This window comes from Anolis sagrei, chromosome 2 (genome assembly GCF_037176765.1).
Source record: "Anolis sagrei isolate rAnoSag1 chromosome 2, rAnoSag1.mat, whole genome shotgun sequence".
In the NCBI taxonomy this organism is placed as follows: Eukaryota; Metazoa; Chordata; class Lepidosauria; order Squamata; family Dactyloidae; genus Anolis; species Anolis sagrei.
The window spans coordinates 295995212-296018256 of record NC_090022.1 but is presented as its reverse complement, the minus strand read 5'-3'; the positions used below and the strand labels follow the sequence as shown (position 1 = coordinate 296018256).

General features: G+C 42.4%; 1 protein-coding gene across 9 annotated transcripts in view; it reads right to left on the bottom strand.

Annotated features, from left to right (window-relative positions):
• Positions 1 to 23045, bottom strand: part of CELF4 (CUGBP Elav-like family member 4) — a 1028038-nt gene that overhangs the window by 928761 nt on the left and 76232 nt on the right. The window lies entirely within an intron of this gene.

The window sequence follows — 23045 nt, the reverse complement described above, 5'->3', positions numbered from 1 at the left end:
TAACCCACACAGAGAAGTTGATTCCTTCCCAACTGGTTTCACATTCACCTGAGTGGTTGGTTTAGATGTACCCTAAGTCTATGCTCCCAAAAGAGGAAGAAATATATGACTAGAAGAAGGAAGATTACCCTTCTTTCCCCTAGAAGAATGAAACATTCCACATTCAACAATGATATCAACTGTGGGAGTGGTAGGAGAAAGAGCAGAAATGCCAGCAAGCGTATTTGGGAGTGTCACACAGCAATTTTGTACTGATCGATGTATTTTTGAGAGAATCCAGATGCCTTACTCACTAATTAAGGTTTCCGAGTGTGTAATGAAAAACAGTGTGATTTCCTGGCATGGCAAGGAGCCAGGAGCACAATTTGTTCCAGAGGCACAGGAGAAAGAGAGGGAGATGGGAGAGCTGCAGATTCTGTGGGCAAGAAAAAGGGGGTCAGGCTTCGTGCAGGTGTGCAGAAATAGGAGAAAATACTCTGGCAGCCTTGAACCTGGAAGAAGGAGGAGGAGGAGGAGGAGAGGAAGACAATGGTAGGAATGGAGGTGACGATGATGTGGCCAGGAATGCAAATTTGGCAGAGATTGAAATGACCAAGCTTTTATACATTACTAGTGGTCCCCTGCCACGCATTGCTGTGGCCCAGTCTGGTGATCTGGAAAATAAAGTAATGAGAAAGTGTGGGTTTCTAATATATATAATGTCTTTCTGCTTGTGGGTAAACAGTATTTCTTGCTGTTTCTTTGCCAGTGTTGATGTGGAGATTGTCTGGTTTGCCTACTCTGGAACATGCAACATATCTTTGTCCTTCTTTGGGGGTCCCTTTCAAATCATTGATACTGCATCTGTCGTATACATGTGTGTGTGTGTATGGCTTGATGGCCCTTTGTCAGGAGGGCTTTGATTATGTTTTCTTGCCTTGGTGAAGGGAGTTGGACTGGATGGCCTTAAGGCAGCATTTCTCAACCTGGGAAGTCAAGACCGTGGGGGGGGGTCACCAGGGGGGTGTCAGAAGGGTCACCAAAGACCACCAGAAAACACAGTATTTTCTGTTGGTCATGGGGGTTCTGTGTGGGAAGTTTGGCCCAATTCCATTGTTGGTGGGGTTCAGAATGCTCTTTGATTGTAGGTGAACTATACATCCTAGTAACTACAACTCCCAAATGTCAAGGTTTATCCCCCCCCCCCCCAACTCCATCTGTGTTCACATTTGGGCATATTGAGTATTCCTATCAAGTTTGGTCCAGATCCATCATTGTTTGAGTCCACAGTGTTCTCTCGAGGGAGGTGAACTACAATTCCAAAATTCAAGGCCAATGCCCACCAAACCCTTCTAGTATTTTCTGTTGGTCATGGGAGTCCTGTGTGCCATGTTTGGTTCAATTCCATCATTGATGGAGTTCAGAATGCTCTTTGATTGTAGGTGAACTATAAATCCCAGCAACTACAACTCCCAAATTACAAAATCATAATTTTTTGAGTGATGGTCACTCCTTGTGTTGTGAGACGTTTTGTTGCCAAATTTGGTGTGATTTCGTTCATTGGTTCTTTTGTTTTTAAGGTACTCATTACGCACAGATAATTTTTATATATATATTTCACATTCAGATTTTCACCTTATGTGTGAAAATTTTGTTTTTGCATTAAAAACTTTTTGAGTTCCTTGATGTCACCCACACTGAGGAATTATAGCAGTTTGAAACCACTTTAACTGCCATAAATTCAATCCAGTGAAATCCTGAGATTTATAGTTTGTTGTAGCCTCTATCTTGACCTCCCACTGCAAGCCTGCTTGACCATGACAAGGGGTGAAACTACACTGTAGAACAGTGGTTCTCAACCTGTGGGTGTTTTGGCCTACACCGCCAAGAAATCCCAGCCAGTTTACCAGCTGTTAGGATTTCTGGGAGTTGAAGACCAAAGCATCTGGAGACCCACTGGTTGAGAACCACTGCTGTAGAATTAATGCATTTTGACACCATTTTAATTGCTATGACTCAATGTTATGGAATTCTGGGAGCTGCAGTTTGGTGAGACACCAGCCCTCTTGGTTGGAGAAGGTTAAGCTGCATTCATTCTGCAGTGTAGACACACCCCTGGTGGTAAGATCTTCAGTTGACATTCCTTCCTTGATGCCAGAAGGGATGCATATATGTATGGTGAGCAAGCGTGAAGCTTAGCTGCTTTTAGCACACTGCTGACAGGAGGGATATTACCCCTAAGATAAATGAATAAGAGTGGAGGTCTTATTGGATTACGGTTATTGAACTTTATAAATTCCAATTAACAGACCCCAGAGCAATAAGAGACACGGAGTGTACTCTCCAGTTTATAGGACAATTATTATGGAGTTTATCCTCAGCTGAACAAGAGGTATTAGCAGATAAAACATGGGACAGAAGACACGCTAGTAGATAAAAGCAGATATTGGAGACAAGGCGATAAACAGATAGAAAGAAGAAAAAGAGGAACGAGAGGGATGTTCGAGTCGCTGCGGTTAGGACACTAAACTAGAACACTAATAGGAAATCTGGTAGGAAAGGGAATAATTTTTTTTGCCTTTTCCTATTCTGGGACTCAGAGGGACTTTAAAAATTAAGAGATACAGCTATTTTTTTATGTTGTTCATTCGTTCAGTCATCTTTGACTCTTTGTGACCTCATGGACCAGCCCACGCCAGAGCTCCCTGTCGGCCGTCACCACCCCCAGCTCCTTCAAGGTCAGTCCAGTCACTTCAAGGATGCCATCCATCCATCTTGCCCTTGGTCAGCCCCTCTTCCTTTTACCTTCCACTTTCCCCAGCATAATTCCCTTCTCTAGGCTTTGCTGTCTCCTCATGATGTGGCCAAAGTACTTCAACTTTGTCTCTAGTCTCCTTCCCTCCAGTGAGCAGTCGGGCTTTATTTCCTGGAGGATGGACTGGTTGGATCTTCTCACAGTCCAAGGTACTCTCAGAACTTTCCTCCAACACCACAGCTCAAAAGCATCGATCTTCCTTTGCTCAGCCTTCCCTTCGCTCATTTTTTTACACCATGCAGAATTTTAAAAATATAATGTAAAATATAATCAAAATAGCATTTAAAGTGGTTTAAAATCAACCATTACAGAAGAACAATAGATACGAGTCCCATTTTACTTTAAAGACCCTTTGTCCAAGAATATCAAGGGCCCATATTGTATATAATGAGAGTTGAGAATTTACAAACTTTCATTTCAATAGGGACTCCTGGCATTAAACTCCAGGGTTAATAAGTTTATTAAGGGCCCCCACTCTATATAGTAAGAGTTGAGTATCCAAAGATTTTGGCACTCACACGGAGTCCTGGAATTAAACCCCAGAAATATCCAGGGCTCACTATATTTATCGTTTTCAATTGATTTAGAAGCAGTCATTTATGTGTGATGGGGCTGTCATTCTTCAAAAGTTTACCTAAACTAAAAGATCTCTACTGGTCTATGAAAAAAAAATCAGAAAGGGTTGCCAGTTTAACCTCTCCATAAAGTCAGAGAGGAATGACAGAGAAGGCCTTCTCCTGTGTTACCTTGAAAATGTCCTCATCCACATGGGACATGTGCTGAAATTCTGTTGGTTAGAGAGAGTAAAGTAGAGATTTGGGTGTTGGACCAGACCTTTGGAGACCTGGGTTGAAATCTCCACTCATCCATGGAAATCCACTGGGTGAGCTCAGCTAAGTCACATTCCCTCAGCCTCAGAAGAAGCCAATGACAGCCTCCTTCTGAACAAATCATGCCAATAAAGCCCCAAGATAGTGATCTAAAGGTCACCATAAATCGAAAATGACTTGAAGGCACACAGTAATGACGTCCCAACTAAACAATTGTTGAATTGTGAACAATTTCACGCAAATCTGATGGATTGAATGGTTCTTCTCTAGTTGGGAGAAACAGTAGGATTTGGGATTAAAATGGTATCCCTCTCCCTGTTTGATACCACCCTACTTAGCTGAAGCTGAAGTCCACATAATCACCATTCAGTTCAATATATTTTATCATCAGTGGGACAAGTTTTTGATGCCTGTGTCACAGAGGTTTCCCTCCACCTTTTTCAGCCAGTTTGTCACATTGATTTTCACCTCATTGTTGTTGGAAAAGTGTTTTCCACCAAGGTGTTTCTTCAATTTAGTGAACAGATGATAGTCACTGGGTGTGAGATCAGGGCAGTGAGAGGGGTGGCTTAAAACATCCCAACCAAATGAAGCCAACAACTCTTGTGTTGCATGAGTGGTGAGCGGATATGCATAGCTATGAAGGAGACAGCGTCCTGACGTCAGCATCCCACAACATTTGTTTTGGATGGCTCTGCAAAGTTTCTTCATGGTCTCAGAATATATTCTGTACCCATTTTGTCATATGCTGTCTTGACATTATGTCCTCTCCATAAACCGAAACAATTTCACAATGAATCACAGTGGCATTTGTGCCCTTAGCATTTAGGTAGTGTCAGGGGCGGCTCAACCCATTACGCAAAGTAAGCATTTGCAGTATAGTTGATTTTGCCCAGGCGCACTCTTGGGGAAAAATAGACCTTGACATATGCGAGTTGTAGTTACTGGGATGTATAGTTCACCTACAATCAAAGAGCATTCTGAACTCCACCAATGATGGAATTGAACCAAATATGGCACACAGAACTCCCACAACGAACCAAAAATACATATCAGTGATTGGTTGGGGGGCGGGGGGCAAAATACTGTTTGCTTACCATTGAAAAATAACCTAGGGCCGCCTCTGGGTAGTGTATTACAGCATGAATGAGGATGCTCATTTCCAACCTTCATCACAACACCAGTTGGTGAGCAACTGACAATGGGCACTGCTCATTCGCTTCCGCTGGTTTTTCACTACGCGCAGTGATACCAAGTTCCCCTGAGAAATTTTTCCATGAGAGCTACATCCCTGTAACCTTATTTCCAGATAACCCTTGTATATAAGAGGCACCATTTTGCTTCATCGTTGTATATAGTGAGAGTTGTAATAATAATAACACTTTATTTGTACCCCGCTACCATCTCCCGAAGGGACTCGGTGCGGCTTACATGAGGCCGAGCCCAAATACAAGAATACAAGCAATAATAACAACAATATAGCAATTAAAATAAAACATGGACAATACAATAATGCAACATTAACAATAAGACCACACGATTAAAAACTATGGGAAGGCCAAATGTAAAATTAAAATTGAAAGTAATGCTGGAACATGGGCGAAAAAGTGATGGGGTGTTTGTGGAAAACATACAAGCGGACCTAAAAAATGTAAAGTGCTTTGGAGGACAAAGTGCTATGGGATCATTATTCTGGGAAGGCACACTGGAACAGCCATGTCTTCAAGATCTTCCTAAAGACTGTCAGAGTTGGGGCCTGCCTGATGCCCTTAGGAAGTGAGCTCCAGAGTTGGGGAGCCACCACCAAAAAGGCCCTCTCTCTCATCCCCACCAATCGTGCCTGCGATGCAGGTGGGATCACAAGCAGGGCCTCTCCAGATGAACGGAGAGAGCGTGTGGGTTCGTATACAGAGATGCGGTCATGGGGAGTCCTGGAACTAAACCCAGGGATATCAAAGGCCCACTATATTTATTGTTTTTAATTGATTTTATGGAAAGCTGCTCTGAGATCTTCAGATATAGGTTAGAATATAGGCATTTTAATAAATAAATTCTATCTTATTATTTTTTTATGATCTCCCCCCCCCCCCCACCCCCAAATAACCATATTTTTGGCCCTTGGATACAAAACTAATATGGATGAACCTGGGAACACTCTTTTCTTTCTTGAAAATGGATGGGGGAAGATGAAAAATAGCCCAGGAGTTCATCCATCAACTTATAGATGTAAATAAGATGCAAGGAGATTTCTCCTCATACCCAATGCTTGAGAAATAATCGTCTGCTTAAAGCACACACACGCAGAAAAAAAAATTGTTGTGGCTCCATTAAAAATCATGAAGAAGAGCACAAAATTGTTCAAAGTAGACACCTATCTCTTTGACACACGGAGGCACACACACCCCTTCCTTCTGGTGGACTGTTTTGATTTATTGGACCTGTATTGTCTTTGTCTTTTAATGTCCCCAGATAAGAAAAGTATGTGCAGATATATAAACTCCTGCTGTATCTCGCTGCATCTGCTCTCCATTCCTCCCCCCGCTTCATTCTGGGAAAGAAAGCAAAGCCCTTCCTGCAGTGAATTTCATTTGCTCTATATTTATAAGAGCTCCCCTGCTTCTCTCTTCCTGGTATTCAAAGCGCTCGAGCACTGTGAAAGCAACATTCATTGTCACAAGCAAGGAACAGGGAGAGCCATCTCTCACTTTCCTTGGTACAGAGACGGTTGTTACATTTGGAGTCAGAGACAGGAGACAGCAGAGAGGAGATGATATTGTTCACAGTAGGCATCTCTGTGTTTTTTTCCCCAGTGGGACTTCTTCATCAGAAGGCCGGAAAGAGTTAGAAGTAGAGGAGGATGTGTAGAGCAGAGAATCTATCCAATTTAAACTCCAGCCACTCTCAACATTTCTAGTTATGAGAACTCCTTCTGCTTCAGTTCAACTAGCCAAGCAAGTTCTGTTCAAGGGTACATCTACACTGACCACTTATTGTGAAGGGTTTGTGTATCAGCTCCATGGTGGCTAAATGAAGCACAGAGCTGATCTGGGTTAACATGAACCAAAACTACCTTTATGTGGCCTTGAAATATGTTAACCATAATCATGAGTTGATTGCTCTGAATTCTCCTCAAGAGTCAAATGCAAACTAGACCATTGGACCAATGTAAGCAGTTGAGCTCATTCCAAGATGGCACTGGCATCAACTGTTTACACAGAAATCCTCTATTCTCCTGGCTTGGCCAGACTGAGTTCATAAGACGGCACTTATCATTCCCCTCCCATTTTTGTCACCTCTGTGGACAACAGACATGACATAGCTAGTTTTGATTGCTTGTCAATTGGAGAGGAGCTAGCCAGAGTGATAAGGCAACCCAAAAATGTAGGGGGGAAATAGGGGGTGATTCCTCCTCTCTCCCATTCTTCATCTGATGCCTTGGCTGACATCCTTTCAGGTGCCAAGAAACCAATACAAACCATGCCACATACAGGATGGTGACAGTGATGGTGGCCATCAAGTTCTTTGGAAGCTTTTAAACAGAGGCTGGATGACCATCTGTCAGGGGTGATTTGAATGCAATATTCCGCTTCTTGGCAGAATGGGGTTGGACTGGATGGCCCATGAGGTCTCTTCCAATTCTTTGATTCTATGATAAGTGGTGTTAAATGAGGTTAAGTTCCACCGGATGATCAGGACTTCCTCTTGCCTCCTCCACATTGGGAGGGATGGCAGTCTGGAATAAGTGATCAGTGTAGATTCACCCCTAAATTATCTAAATGAAAGACAAGCTCATTTTTTGTCAAAGCCCAGACAGAAACACTTCTCAGCCTATATGTCAGCACATCCCAACTCTGTTGGGTGGAAGCATGATAGGACTCGATTCACTTTATCCAACTTTCTAGCACACAGGAGCCATGGGAGAATTATATTTCCCAGGGTCCTAAGAGATCCTTGTTTCTCTATGCAAGTTCTTATTTTTCAGGAAGAGTGCCTAATGAGAATCGTAATGCTTGCGTTCAAGTGATGGATATCTTTTTCCTAGCAGAAAGGAGAGGTGAGTTCAAATGTATCACATAACTACTAAACATGTATGTGAAACAATATGTGCCCCATGTATGAGTTGAAGAAATATTCAAAGATTTCAGAAACCATTGAAAATGTGCATATCAAGTTATCAGAAACCTTTATGAGCTGAATTCTAGACTGGTAAGAATCTCCAAATTTTGGGAATTATTGTGCATATTTTTTTTTTAAAAAAGAAAATAGCATTTCCTGCATGAGAAATAGATTTCATGTTTATGCCTGTATTGGCAATATAACGGACAGTGTATCTGTCCGAACGCATCTCCCTCTACGTCCTGCCTCGGAGTTTAAGATCTTCTGGGGAGGCCCTGCTCTCGGCCCCACCTCTTATCACAAGTGAGGTTGGTGGGGACGAGGAGCAGGGCCTTCTTGGTGATGGCCCCTCGCCTGTGGAATTCACTTCCCCGAGGAAATTAGGTCATCGACATTCCTCCTCTCTTTTAGTAGGAAATTAAAAACGTGGATATGGGACCAAGCTTTTGGGTAATCTGGCAGATAGACAAAGGACAATGATGACTAGAATTGATAGGATTTGACAATGTGGAATGAATTTACGGATTCTGAGCTGGTGAACGTTGAGCATTGGATTGGTTTTATTGATTGTGATGTATAATTGATTGTTTTAATTGTTTTATAATTGCTGTTGATATATATTTTTATTTTATTGTTTATGTTGGCATCGAGTTGTGCCTTTTGTAAGTTGCCCTGAGTCCCCCCTTGGGGTTGAGAAGGGTGGGGTAGAAATGTACGAAATAAATATATATTTTTTTCTCTAAAGCACACAAGTCAAGGATTTGGTGCATTTACAAGACTTGTTTTTGAACTGAGATTTGTAAATGACTGTTAAATGTGGACTTCTTGCTTAGTCTTTTTTCAATAATCAGATGTCCCTCTCTTCTCATTCAGCATAAATGTGTGGTTAGCTACAAAAGACACGGGTTTTGCACAAAAAAGAAACATTTTACACAAATTGTGGGAAATTGAGTACACAAACGTTGTTACATGCAGACGAAAAATTGGGTTTCATCTACAAGATATCACATTCTGAAATCCAAAAACACTGATGTCACCAAACATTTGGAATTTTGTAGTTTTTCAGATTTTGGAATACTATATTTGCAATTGCATACATCTTGAAGATGAGATCTATTAATTTACTTAATATATGTTGTTACACATTCCCTGAAGGTATTTTTTTGCATTTGTGAACAGTGAACCATCAAAATACAAAAGCCTCACTGTGTGGACAACTTTGGGTTTTGGAGTATTTCGGATATCAGAATTCCAGATAAGGGATGCATAACCCACACTTACTAAATTTGGCTGAAAGAAAACTGCAATTCAATTCCTTTCTAGAACAATTGGCCCTACATTTATAAATTTCCTTCTAATTAGGATGGAAACCGCTTCAATGTATTGTCGAAGGCTTTCATGGCTGGAATCACTAGGTTCTTGTGGGTTTTTTCAGGCTATAGGGCCATGTTCTGTAGGCAATTTTTCTCCTGACATTTCGCCTGCATCTATGGCAAGCATCCTCAGAGGTAGTGAGGTCTGTTGGAATTAGGAAAATGGGTTTATATATCTGTGGAATGACTGGGGTGGGGCAAAGAGCTCTTCTCTGCTGGAGCTAGATGTGAATGTTTCAACTGACCACCTTTATTAGCATTTGAAGGCCTGGCTGAGCCTGGGAAAATCTTTTGTTGAGAGGTGTTAAGATGTGCCTGGTTGTTTCCTCTCTGCTGTTTTGCTGTTGTAATTTTAGAGTTTTTTAATACTGGTAACCAGATTTTGTTCATTTTCATGGTCTCTTCCTTTCTGTTGAAATTGTCCACATGCTTGTGGATTTCAATGGCTCAGCCAGGCCTTCAAATGCTAATGAGAGCTCTTTGCCCCACCCCAGCCATTCCACAGATATATAAACCCATTGTCCTAATTCCAAGAGACCTCACTACCTCTGAGGATGCTTGCCATAGATGCAGGCGAAACGTCAGGAGAGAATGCCTCTAGAATATGGCCCCATAGCTCGAAAAAACCCACAAGAACCTAACCTCTTCAATGTTTTTAACACTTTAAAAAATACAAGTAAGGAGAAACCCAAGTTCATTGATATCCTTGAACTTATCTAAAGATATTTGCTAAAGGAGGGTTGGAGCCCCACATCTAAATTTCATTAAACTTCTTTCATCCTCGATATTGAAACAGAAAGAAAAATGCTGAGACAAGTTTTTCAAAAAACCCAAACGAACAGCCAGGTAAGAATCTCACTTCTAAGCAGTTCCTCCCTTTCGTCTTCAGTGTTTTCACCCTCCAAATACGTTTGAGATGGAGATAACCTTAAGCTATTAGACTTGCAAGTGGAATTGAAACAGTTCTGCTGGAGGATTTCTCATTGATAAAATGCAATCTACTTATGCAAACATCCGCATGACACCCAAATCCATCAGTAGGCAAAAGACGGCTTCCCAGCCAAGAGCAATGCAAAACCTAGGCAGCTTTAAACCGGTGGCCAGAAATAGAAGCTGGACACAGCGGGAACCCAGGAGACCCGAAGGCGTCTTTGGGCAACCAAGATGCAAGAGGTTATGAGCTGGTTCACTGTAAATTTCCATCATTTAGTGATGAGGACAGCATCAAGCACTACTGCATCTCTAAGGTCGGCCTGCCTGCCTGCCTGGAAAGTTAAAACCATCTATTCGCAGTTGTAAACTAAAGCCTTGGGTGCAGTCGCAAAATGTTGCAGTACAGTAAAAATAGGAGAGCTGCTCAAAGCAAGGAAAAAAACTAACTGTGGGCATCAAGATATGCAATTGTTATATTTCTTTTTGTTCATAGAATCATAGAATCATAGAATCAAAGAGTTGGAAGAGACCTCATGGGCCATCCAGTCCAACCCCATTCTGCCAAGAAGCAGGAATATTGCATTCAAATCACCCCTAACAGATGGCCATCCAGCCTGTTTAAAAGCTTCCAAAGAAGGAGCCTCCACCACACTCCGGGGCAGAGAGTTCCACTGCTGAACGGTTCTCACAGTCAGGAAGTTCTTCCTCATGTTCAGATGGAATCTCCTCTCTTGTAGTTTGAAGCCATTGTTCCGCGTCCTAGTCTCCAAGGAAGCAGAAAACAAGCTTGCTCCCTCCTCCCTGTGGCTTCCTCTCGCATATTTATACATGGCTATCATCATGTCTCCTCTCAGCCTTCTCTTCTTCAGGCTAAACATGCCCAACTCCTGAAACCGCTCCTCATAGGGCTTGTTCTCCAGACCTTTGATCATTTTAATCACCCTCCTCTGGACACATTCCAGCTTGCCAATATCTCTCTTGAATTGTGGTGCCCAGAATTGGACACAATATTCCAGGTGTGGTCTAACCAAAGCGGAATAGAGAGGTAGCATTACTTCACTAGATCTAGACACTATGCTTCCTATTGATGCAGGCCAAAATCCCATTGGCTTTTTTTGCCACCACATCACATTGTTGGCTCATGTTCTGTGAAAGCAGAAGGGGAAATCCCAAATTTGAAGGGGTATTAGGAAGCGGAACTACATGTCTTCAGATGTAATTCTAGGACCCCCATCTCCTCCTATCAGCCCACACGAGCCCTGAGATTGTCAGGACAGGCCCTCCTCTCAGTCCTTCCATCATCACAAGCACAGTTGGTGGGAACAAGAGAGAGGGCCTTTTTGGTGGTGGTTCCTCGGCTCTGGAGCTCCCTCCCTAAAGAGATGTGTTCAGCTCCCTCGTTATTGGCCTTTCACTCCCAAGTGAAGACCTTCTTATGGAAGCAGGCCTTCCCCAATAACCCACAAGAGTGATCACTAGGTCAGATCATCATCATCAACTTTATTTATAACCTGCCACCATCTCTGGATTTAGCCATTTTGGGGCGGGAAGGTGCTTTTTTCTGAGGGCAGTTGTAGGCTAAAGCAACCAGATGGGTTGAGTGGTTATTCTCCGAAGTCACAGCAGAAGACCCAGGTTTTTAGATCTTTCTTAAGAAGAGCTAGGGTGGGGGCTTTCCTGATCTCCCTCGGCAACGAATTCCAAAAGCAGGGAGCCACAGTGGACAAAGCCCTCTCCCTCGTTCCCAAGGTTCAGATGGCCAGAGCTATGGAGCTCTGAACTGTTCAACTTATGTTTGAATTCAGTAGGATAACCTCGGTAGCCGGAGGTTCAACTTGATTCTGAATTAATTTCTTAATATGTGCATGCATTTTATTTTAATCTGTTTTATGTTGTGTTCACTTTTATGTTTGTTTTTAGGCACTTTGTGACATCTGTAAGCTGCCCTGAGTCCCTTTGGGAAATAAGAATAAAATTGTTGTTTTATTGTTGAAGGTTTTCATGGGTGGAATCACTGGGTTGTTGTAGGTTTTTTGGGCTATACTGCCATGTTCTAGAAGCATTCTCTCCTGATGTTTCATCTACATCTATGGCAAGCATCACTAGCTCTGAGGATGCTTGTCATAGATGCAGGCGAAATGTCAGGAGAGAATGCTTCTAGAACATGGCCATATAGCCCAAAAAAACCTACAACAACCCAAAATTATTGTTTTTGTTGTTGTTGAATTGATGATACATGTATTATTTTTACGCTTATTCATATTTATGTAAGTTGGGATTTATTATGTGTTGATTTCTTGTCCATCTATTGAGTTGTGGGATGACAGTTTTTGAATTATGTACTTGTACGGCCCAGCTTATCTATCCGAACGCATCTCTTCCTACGAACCCTCCAGGAATTTGAGCTCGTCCGAGGAGGCCCTGCTCTTGATCCCACCTGCTTCACAAGCACGTCTGGCGGGGACGAGAGACAGGGCCTTCTCTGTGGTGGCCCCTCGGCTGTGGAACTCCCTGCCTAGGGATATTAGATTAGCCCCTTCCCTCCTGACCTTTTGGAAAAGAGTAAAAACATGGCTCTTCGAGCAAGCATTTGGAACCTCTGAATAAATAGACAAACTTGAATTGGAAAATGACCCAGGAACGGCCCAAGACGATGGAACGGATAAGGACTTGAATGAGAGTATATAGTTTGTAGCTTTTAATATTGTTATTATGCACTGTCCTATGTCTAATTGCACTATAATGGTTGTTTTGCTTATCAATGTATGTATTTTTATGGTATCAAATGGTGCCGATTGTGTACGCCACTCTGAGTCGCCTCCGGGCTGATATGAGCGGGGTAGAAATAATGCAAATAAATAAATAAATACATTGTGTTTTTTGTACACCACTTTGAGTCCCATTTGTGGGAGAAAAGCGGGAGAGAAGTAAATGAACAACAACAACAATAAAAATAACTTGGAAAAGTTAATGTTTAAGATGATAATTTCCAGATTCTGCCATTCAGCATGGCCAACTGGGAATTGCAGTCTGAATTGTAGTATTTCCAAGCTTTTAAACTCCTATATGACATGGCTGGATATAACCGAAACTAAGGACTTTATTGTACCAACCCGTTGCCTTATAGCAACCATGGTTTTTAAGCAAAAGAAAACATAAAAAATATATACCTCTACACAACTGTGCAATGCTGGCACTTTGTTGATGTGGAGTCCTCACTGTACAACCTCGCTTCCTACCCTTATTTGCCCTACCCAGCACATTGGTTTGTTGAAATGAGAAAATCCTATGTGCAATGTGATTATGTGAAGCCATGACGTTGTGTGGTAAGCCCTTCAACTGGTATTTTTATCCTGCCATAATTGCACTTTAGCATCCCTGTGTAATAAAGTCCACAAGTTCACAACTTGCTGCACAAGTTGTCAATTGTGTACCTGAAAAGGTTGCCACTTCAAGTCCCAACTGATATGACAACCATCTCATTGTATTGTCGAAGGCTCTCATAGCTGGAATCACTAGGTTCTTGTGGGTTTTTTTCATGCTATAGGGCCATGTTCTAGAGGCATTTCTCCTGACGTTTCGCCTGCATCTATGGCAAGCATCCTCAGAGGTAGTGAGGTCTGTTGGAATTAGGACAATGGGTTTATATATCTGTGGAATGTCTGGGGTGGGGCAAGGAGCTCTTCTCTGCTGGAGCTAGGTGTGAATGTTTCAACTGACCACCTTCATTAGCATTTGAAGGCCTGGCTGAGCCTGGGAAAATCCCCTGTTGAGAGGTGTTAAAATGTGCCTGGTTGTTTCCTCTCTGTTGTTTTGCTGTTGTAATTTTAGAGTTTTTTTAATACTGGTAGCCAGATTTTGTTCATTTTCATGGTCTCTTCCTTTCTGTTGAAATTGTCCATGTGCTTGTGGATTTCAATGGCTTCTCTGTGTAGTCTGACATGGTGGTTGTTGGTGTGGTCCAGCATTTCTGTGTTCTCAAATAATATGCTGTGTCCAGGCTGGTTCATCAGGTGCTCTGCTATGGCTGACTTCTCTGGCTGAAGTAGTCTGCGGTGCCCTTCATGTTCCTTGATGCGTGTCTGGGCAATGCTGCGTTTGGTGGTCCCTATGTAGACTTGTCCACAGCTGCATGGTATACGGTAGACTCCTGCAGAGGTGAGAGGATTCCTCTTGTCCTTTGCTGAATGTAGCAGTTGTTGGATTTTCTTAGTGGGTTTGTAGATTGTTTGTACAACAACCACCATGCCAGACTACACAAAGAAGCCATTGAAATCCACAAGCATGTGGACAATTTCAACAGAAAGGAAGAAACCATGGGCATGAACAAAATCTGGCTACCAGTATTAAAAAAAACTCTAAAATTACAACAGCAAAACAACAGAGAGGAAACACCCAGGCACAGATTAACACCTCCCAGCAAGAGATTTTCCCAGGCTCAGGCAGGCCTTCAAATGCTAATGAAGGTGATCAGCTGAAACATTCACACCTAGCTTCAGCAGGGAAGAGCTCCTTGCCCCACCCCAGCCATTCCACAGATATATAAACCCATTGTCCTAATTCCAACAGACCTCACTACCTCTGAGGATGCTTGCCATAGATGCAGGCGAAACGTCAGGAGAAATGCCTCTAGAACATGGTCCTATAGCCCGAAAAAACCCACAAGAACTTAACCATCTCATTATGTTTGGGGGGGGGGGGGTTCACTATACCAGGCATCCACTGGCAAATGATTTCACGTCTAAGTCTTTACATTGCACTAGATTTCCAAATAAATGTATTCTAAACCCAATCCTCTGTTGACCCAACCCCCCCCCCCCAACAAGTTGGTCCTAAACGGCATATGCTAATTGTCTCTAAAGCATATCAACTTGAGTGGCATATTTTAAGGAGTGGTTGATTGATACCCACAATGATGAAGACTTATAATCCAGAATGGTATTAATATTAATGGTAAAGATTTTCCGTCTTTGATGCGAGCCATTAAATCTTGAGTATCGGGTGAAATTGACAACACACATTTTGACAGCTTATCTATAATAAATATGCAAACCCTGACACAGAGATGTCATCACACAGATGTGGAGCAATCCTTTCTTTTCATGACATTTGCAGAGAAGGAGAAAAAAGTAGTGAAACCTGTTCAAGAGATCACTGCAGAATAGAACACTCATTACTATGGATTTCCATCATGTTGGTGCAATATCTTGGGTCATATTTCCACCAGCTACCTTTATGGTGTAGCCAATGCCACGAGTGATTTTGATGATCTATACCAGTGTAACTATGCCATGGAATCATAAACATTGGCTCAGATTCATTGACTGGGATAATCAAAAGGATGAATTGTCAGATATTATTGGGCTACAACTCCCGTCAGACTTGGACAGCATAAACACAACAAGAAGCAAGAGGTTGCTATCCAGTGATGTAATCAGCTTGATCCTCCTCATTTGCCTATCAACAGCACCAAACTAAAGTTGTCAGGAAATTGAAACTAAAGTAATATTTGAGAGAGAAAAATAAGAGAAATGTGCAAATGTTTACAAATTTCTTCTTATTTCAAAGTATGGAATGATGTTGTCGAAGGCTTTCATGGCTGAAATCACTGGGTTGTTGTAGGTTTTTCCGGGCTATATGGCCATGTTCTGGAGGCATTTTCTCCTGATGGTTTGCCTGCATCTATGGCAAGCATCCTCAGAGGTAGTGAGGTCTGTTGGAAGTAGGAAAATGGGTCCACATGCTTGTGGATTTCAATGGCTTCTCTGTGTAGTCTGACATGGTGGTTGTGAGAGTGGTCCACAAGCATGTGGACAACTTCAACAGAAAGGAAGAAACCATGAAAATGAACAAAATCTGGCTACCAGTATTAAAAAAACTCAAAAATTACAACAGCAAAACAACAGAGAGTAAACAATCAGGCACATCAAATCACTCTCAACAAAAGATTCCCCCCAGGCACTTCCAAGCCATTAAATGCTAATCAAGGTGGTCAGTTGAAACATTCACACCTAGCTCCAGCAGACAGAAGTCCTTTGTCCCACCCTGGTCATTCCACAGATATATAAACCCATCTTCCTACTTCCTACAGACCTCACTACCTCTGAGGATGCTTACTATAGATGCAGGCGAAATGTCAGGAGAAAATGCCTCCAGAACATGGCCATATAGCCTGGAAAAACCTACAACAACCCCATGGAATGATGATTAGTGACGTGTGGAGTGCCACAGTGTTCCGTCCTGGGCCCGGTCCTGTTCAACATCTTTATTAATGACTTAGATGAAGGGTTTGTAGACGACACCAAATTGGGAAGGATAGCCAATACTAAAGAAGACAGGAGCAGAATTCAAAATGATCTTAGAGAGATGGGCCAAATCTAACAAAATGAAGTTCAATGGCGACAAATGCAAGATACTTAGGCAGAAAAAAAAATGAAAGCAAAGATACAGAATGGGGGGCTCCTGGTTCGACAGCAGTACATGTGAGAAATATCTTGGAGTCTTTGTGGACAACAAGTTAAACATGAGCCAACAATGTGATGCTGCAGCTAAAAAAGCCAATGGGATTTTGGTCTGCATTAATAGGAGCATAGTGTCTAGATCTAGAGAAGTCATGCTCCCCATGCTCTATTCTGACACGGTTTGACCACACCTGGAATACTATGTCCAATTCTGGGCACCCCAATTGAAGAGAAATATTGACAAGCTGGAATGTGTCCAGAGGAGGGCGACTCAAATGATCAAGAATCTGGAGAACAAGCCCTAAGAGGAGCAGCTTAAAGAGCAGGGCATGTTGTGCCTGCAGAAGAGAAGGCTGAGAGGAGACATGATAGTCATGTATAAATATGTGAGAGGAAGTCATAGGGAGGAGGGAGGGAGCTTGTTTTCTGCTACCCCAGAGACTAGGTCGCGAGGCAATGGCTTCAAACTACAGGAAACTACAGATTCCACCTGAACATTAGGAAGAACTTCCTGACGGTAAGGAAAGCTGTTCAGCAGTGGAACTCTCTGCCCTGGAGTGTGGTGGAGGCTCCTTCTAGGAGGCTTTTAAACAGAGCTGGATGGCTATCTGTTGGGGGTGCTTTGAATGCGATTGTCTTGCTTCTTGGCAGGGGGTTAGACTGGATGGCCCACAAGGTCTCTTCCAAAACTATGAATTTGGTGTAATCTGCAAACTGTTAAGCATGTTTAATCAACTGGGCAGGTGAGGGGAGCTTTTACATACCTGGTACTAGACTCCATGCAACATCATTTCAAGCCTTCATTTAAACTACAGGACCACAGAGTTAGTGCACTGCACTCTATTATCAATGTTCTGGTGTCATCTCCATCTCCAATTCTCTTCCCTTGATATCTCCCCCTTCTTATGATTATTTGTGTGTTGACTTAACGCACCCTTATCCCTGAGTCAGCTCCTATTTCTCATTAAACCCAAAAGGTAAATTATACCAAGAGTACCTGGCAGAGCTAAAGCCTGCAGGATTTATAATGTGAACAAACAGCTAAAAATATACAGGCTTGATCGCCGGCGGTGGCGCCAGCAAAGCGGAATATCGTGACGCGGTAACCAGCAGCAACGTGGGCATGGAGTGCCCAACAACATTTCTGCAGAGGATCTTATTTCAGCAGACAAACTTGGAGGATCACGGCGTCTGTTGTGTGTGTGTGTGTGTGTGTGCAGAGAGGGTGTCAGAAATATCCGTCAATCAAGTTGCAGCAGGGACTGAAAAAGAAATCAGATAAATGCTTTGCTTCCTCACATATGCACTCCCCATTCCTCACCCCACCCAGCTTTGATTCATGTATGTGAATGTGATTATACAATCATATATCTGTCTAGACAGCAGGGGTTCAAGGCAAGGAGCATTACATTCAGATAATACATAACACTTGCATTTGCTGGCCGTGAATTCTTTGTCAGCTGGCACACCGGGACATCACTGACAACATGGGGGGCACTCAATACAACAGCAGCATAACTTAGGGCTTTATGGCATGAACTCGCTATCCCATTACAACCAAACTATCATCGAGACATACTGGTTGATACTGAACCTTTGTTCAATTGTGTCAATTTGTGGTCTCATGATTGTACTTCACACACTATTGTACTACTCTAGTAATCCCCACCTCCCAATGCTAAAGGTTTTTCTATTTTTTTTCATTTCTAGAGCAATTGCACAAATTCAGATTTTGAAAATAACATAAATAAAGGCAAATATAACGTGTGTGTGAGCGCGCACGTGTGCACACACACACAAAACGACCAGCTTGGGAGTAGTGAGGGGGAAAGGGAAGAGGAAGAGAATATTATTCACTTTTTTTGTCGTGTCAGGAGTGACTTGAGAAACTGCAAGTCGCTTCTGGTGTGAGAGAATTGGCCGTTTGCAAGGACGTTGCCCAGGGGACGCCTGGATGAATTGATGTTTTTATCATCCTTGTGGGAGGCTTCTCTCATTCCCCGCATGAGGAGCTGGAGCTGATAGAGGGAGCTCATCCGCCTTTCCCCGGATACGAACCTGTGACCAGTCAGTCTTCAGTCCTGCCGGCACAGGGGTTTAACCCATTGCACCACTGGGGGTTCCTTTATTGATGGCATCATGACACAGAAGTTGAAGGGACTCATCATTACATCAAAGTATGTGATGGAAATACAGGGTTAGTCAAAATGCATAGGCCAAACATACATACAATTGTATGTATGTTTGGCCTATGCATTTTGACTAACCCTGTATAGGGGTTGGGGAGCTTAGAATCATATTAGCATAGAGTTGGAAGAGACAACAAAGCCATCCAGTCTAACCCCCTGCCATACAAAAAAGCACAATCAAAGTATTCCCAGTAAATGGCCATCCAGTATGTTTAAAGACCTCCAGAGAAGGAAAGTTCACCACACATTAAGGCACCATATTCCACTGCTGACCAGCTCTCACCATCAGGAAGTTCATCCTAAGGTTTATATTTAATTCTGTTTAAATGTTTGCATATTGGTATATTTTAAATTGTATACTAATGCTTTTCTGTTAAGTTGCTTTGAGTCCTCTTTGGGAGAGATAAAGCAGGGTATAAATAATAATAATAATAATAATAATAATAATAGAAAAGTTGACAAAAGATCCCAAGTGCAGACTCTGCAAGGAAGCAGATGAAACAATAGATCCCATCCTCAGCTGCTGCAAGAAAACTGCGCAGAGAGACTACAAGCAGAGGCATAACACCATTGCTCAGATGATTCTTTGGAACTTGTGCCACAAACACCATCTGCCCGTGACAAAGAACTGGTGGGATCACAAGCCTGAAAATTTTACAAAAAAATGAACACGTCAAACTACTCTGAGACTTCCGAATTCAGACAGAGTTGGAGCACAATACTCCTGGCCTCACTATCATGTGAAAAAAACAAAGTATGGATCGTTGATATTGCAATCTCTGGCGACAGCAGGATTGAAGAGAAACAACTGGAAAAGTTGACACAATATGAGGATTTAAAGATCGAACTGCAAAGACTCTTCACAAGCCAGTCAAGGTGGTCCCAGTGGTGATTGGCACACTGGGTGCAGTGCCTAAAGACCATGGCCTGCACTTAAACACAATCAACACTGACAAAATTACCATCTGCCAGCTGCAAAAGGCCACCTTAGTGGGATCTGCATGCATTATTCACCCATACATCACACAGTCCTAGACACTTGGGAAGGGTACGACGTGTGATCCCACACAACAGCGAGCAGAGTGATCTTGTCTGCTGTGGACTCATCTTGTTGTGTTTCAAATAATAATAATAATAATAATAATAATAATAATAATATTGAAAAATCACTATCTGTCAACTAGGACGCGGAACAATGGCTTCAAACTACAAGAAAGGAGATTCCATCTGAACATTAGGAAGAACTTCCTGACTGTGAGAGCCGTTCAGCAGTGGAACTCTCTGCCCCGGAGTGTGGTGGAGGCTCCTTCTTTGGAAGCTTTTAAACAGAGGCTGGATGGCCATCTGTCAGGGGTGATTTGAATGCAATATTCCTGCTTCTTGGCAGGGGGTTGGACTGGATGGCCCATGAGGTCTCTTCCAACTCTTTGATTCTATGATTCTATGATTCTATGAACTGCAAATGACCACTTGACTTGGATCTGCGCGCATCATTTGAAAATACATCACACAGTCCTAGTCACTTGGGAAGTGTTGGACTTGTGATTTTGTGATGCAAAATCCAGCATATAGATCTCATTTGCTGTGACATACTGTGTTCTTGTGTCAGAATAATAATAATAATAATAATAATAATAATAATAATAATATAGTTTAACTGTGTTTAACTTTTTATCATTATAGCTTTAGTTAGTTTTAGCCTTGTAATATACTGACTTGTGTCCCATGTGGTGAAAGGCTGGCTTCTATATCTGTCTAGTATCTATCTGCCTGTGCCACCTGGTCCTCCGCCACCAACTCCGCTGGACCGGCCATGTTGTCCGGATGCCCGACCACCGTCTCCCAAAGCAGCTGCTCTACTCCGAACTCAAGAACGGAAAACGGAATGTTGGAGGACAGGAAAAGAGATTTAAAGATGGGCTCAAAGCCAACCTTAAAAACTCTGGCATAGACACTGAGAACTGGGAAGCCCTGGCCCTTGACCGCTCCAGCTGGAGGGCAGCTGTGACCAGCAGTGCTGCAGAATTTGAGGAGGCACGAGTGGAGGGTGAAAAAGAGAAACGTGCCAAGAGGAAGGCGCGTCAAGCCAACCCCATCCGAGACCGCCTTCCACCTGGAAACCAATGCCCTCACTGGGGAAGAAGATGCAGGTCAAGAATAGGGCTCCACAGCCACATATGGACTCACAAGAACAGTGGAAGACAATCATCCTCGGAAAGCGAGGGATCGCCTAAGTAATCTGCCTGTCTTGCCATCTAGTCATATATATACACAGAAAGAGAGAAAGAAAGAGATATATATGGAGAAACATAGAGGGCATTATATTTTTTGGTCCCTGAGTGTCTACACTGTGACTTGCGGCAAAGCAATGTGGATGTCGGCAGCACATTTTCCATGCTTTGCTGAAAGCATGATGGGACCATGCTTCTTCTTGCTGCAAGCTGAGTTCTGTTCCATCTCTAGTCCAAATGTGGGCTTGCATAGTTCCCCCTGGGGTCACATGATTTACAGCGAGGATACATGTTGTGCATGTGCATGTACACACACACATACATGCACTGAGGCTGGAAGTCAAGGCAGATGGGCCGCCTCTGGCTGGGCGATTTCTCTGCTCAAAGCCTGGAGAGCAATGGAGCATTGGAGACGACTGCCTCCCTTTGTGAGCACGCTGGACTGATTCAAGCAGACAGCTCTTCCTGGAGCCAAAGTAAACAAGACGCAGCAAACCAGGGTCTCAGTATCAGGGCACAAGGGAGAGGGCCGCGGCATCTGGGCACAGAGGAGAGGCTGCGGAAAGCAAGCAACAGGGAGGGAGGGCACACATTCGCTGAGGATCTGGGAAAGAGCGACTGAGGCAGAAAACCACCACGAGCATCAGTTGACATTTTAAAGCAGCGGAGGCTCCCCTGCATTGTTTAGCAACAAGCAAGGAGAATGACTTTTCCCCCCAAAGCCAAAAGTAGACTTCTGTTTGTGTTTAGTATTGTTTCTCCTCCTTTTATTCTTCCCTTTTGCAGCCCCTGGAATATTGCAGGAGTGTAAACTTAGCCTCCTGATGTGCTTCTCATCTAGAAAGAAGCCATTAGGTTCTTGTGGGTTTTTTCGGGCTATAGAGCCATGTTCTAGAGGCATTTCTCCTGACGTTTCGCCTGCATCTATGGCAAGCATCCTCAGAGGTAGTGAGGTCTGTTGGAATTAGGACAATGGGTTTATATATCTATGGAATGGCTGGGGTGGGGCAAAGAGCTCTTCTCTGCTGAAGCTAGGTGTGAATGTTTCAACTGATCACCTTCATTAGCATTTGAAGGCCTGGCTGAGCTGTGGAAAATCTGTTGTTGAGAGGTGTTAAGATGTGCCTGGTTGTTTCCTCTCTGCAAAATCTCAACAAAAGATTTTCCCAGGCTCAGCCAGCCAGGCCTTCAAATGCTAATGAAGGTGATCAGAAGGGGACTCAAAGCAACTTACAGTATATATATATACATATACATACATTATATTATTAGCATAGTACAATATCAGTATTATATATTACTATATTGTACTATACCATTACATTGTACTATTATTAGTAATATTATGGTTGAGAATGTTGGGATATAAATATGGCAAATATTAACGACCTCTGATGGATGGATGGATGGATGGATGGATGGATGGATGGATGGATGGATAGATGAACATACAAACACACTTATACATTTATAAATAGGCAGCTAGTAGGGATGCTTACGAATATTTAACACCATTAAGTGAACAAGAAAACTTTTTACATTCATTACAACTGCCACCAGAATTAAATCCACCCATAGAAGGGTGGTTAGAAAAAAATCAGGGAAATAAAGGATATGGTTGAATTGACTTTTTTGTTGAAGAAACATACTGGTAATACTTTAAAAAGAACAAATTGGGATCCTCTCCACAACTATCTGGAGAAATTGCAAAAATAGAAGACATGATAGACTTTTATTTTTTTATGTAATATTTTTTAATAATAAAAAGACATTAACCAAGAAGATGGAATGGAAGTCAATTTTTGAGGGTTTTTTTTGCATTTTTTTGTATTTTTTTCTCTTTATTTTTTTCTTTTTCTTGTTTTTTTGTTTCTCTTCCTATATATTTCTATCTTTCTCGTTTCTTTCTATATTGTTATTGTTTCCACTCTTTCATTGTATTATGAAAAAACCTAATAAAACCTAATAAATAATATTCAACACCACCCCCAATAATAAAATGTTGTTATAGAAGCTTCACCGCACTTTAGTTTTCTAAAATTTTAGTTTTCTAAACTGATATACAGTTTTCTGAACTGAAAATGTTGTTTCATGCAAATGCAAAAGAACCCCTCAACA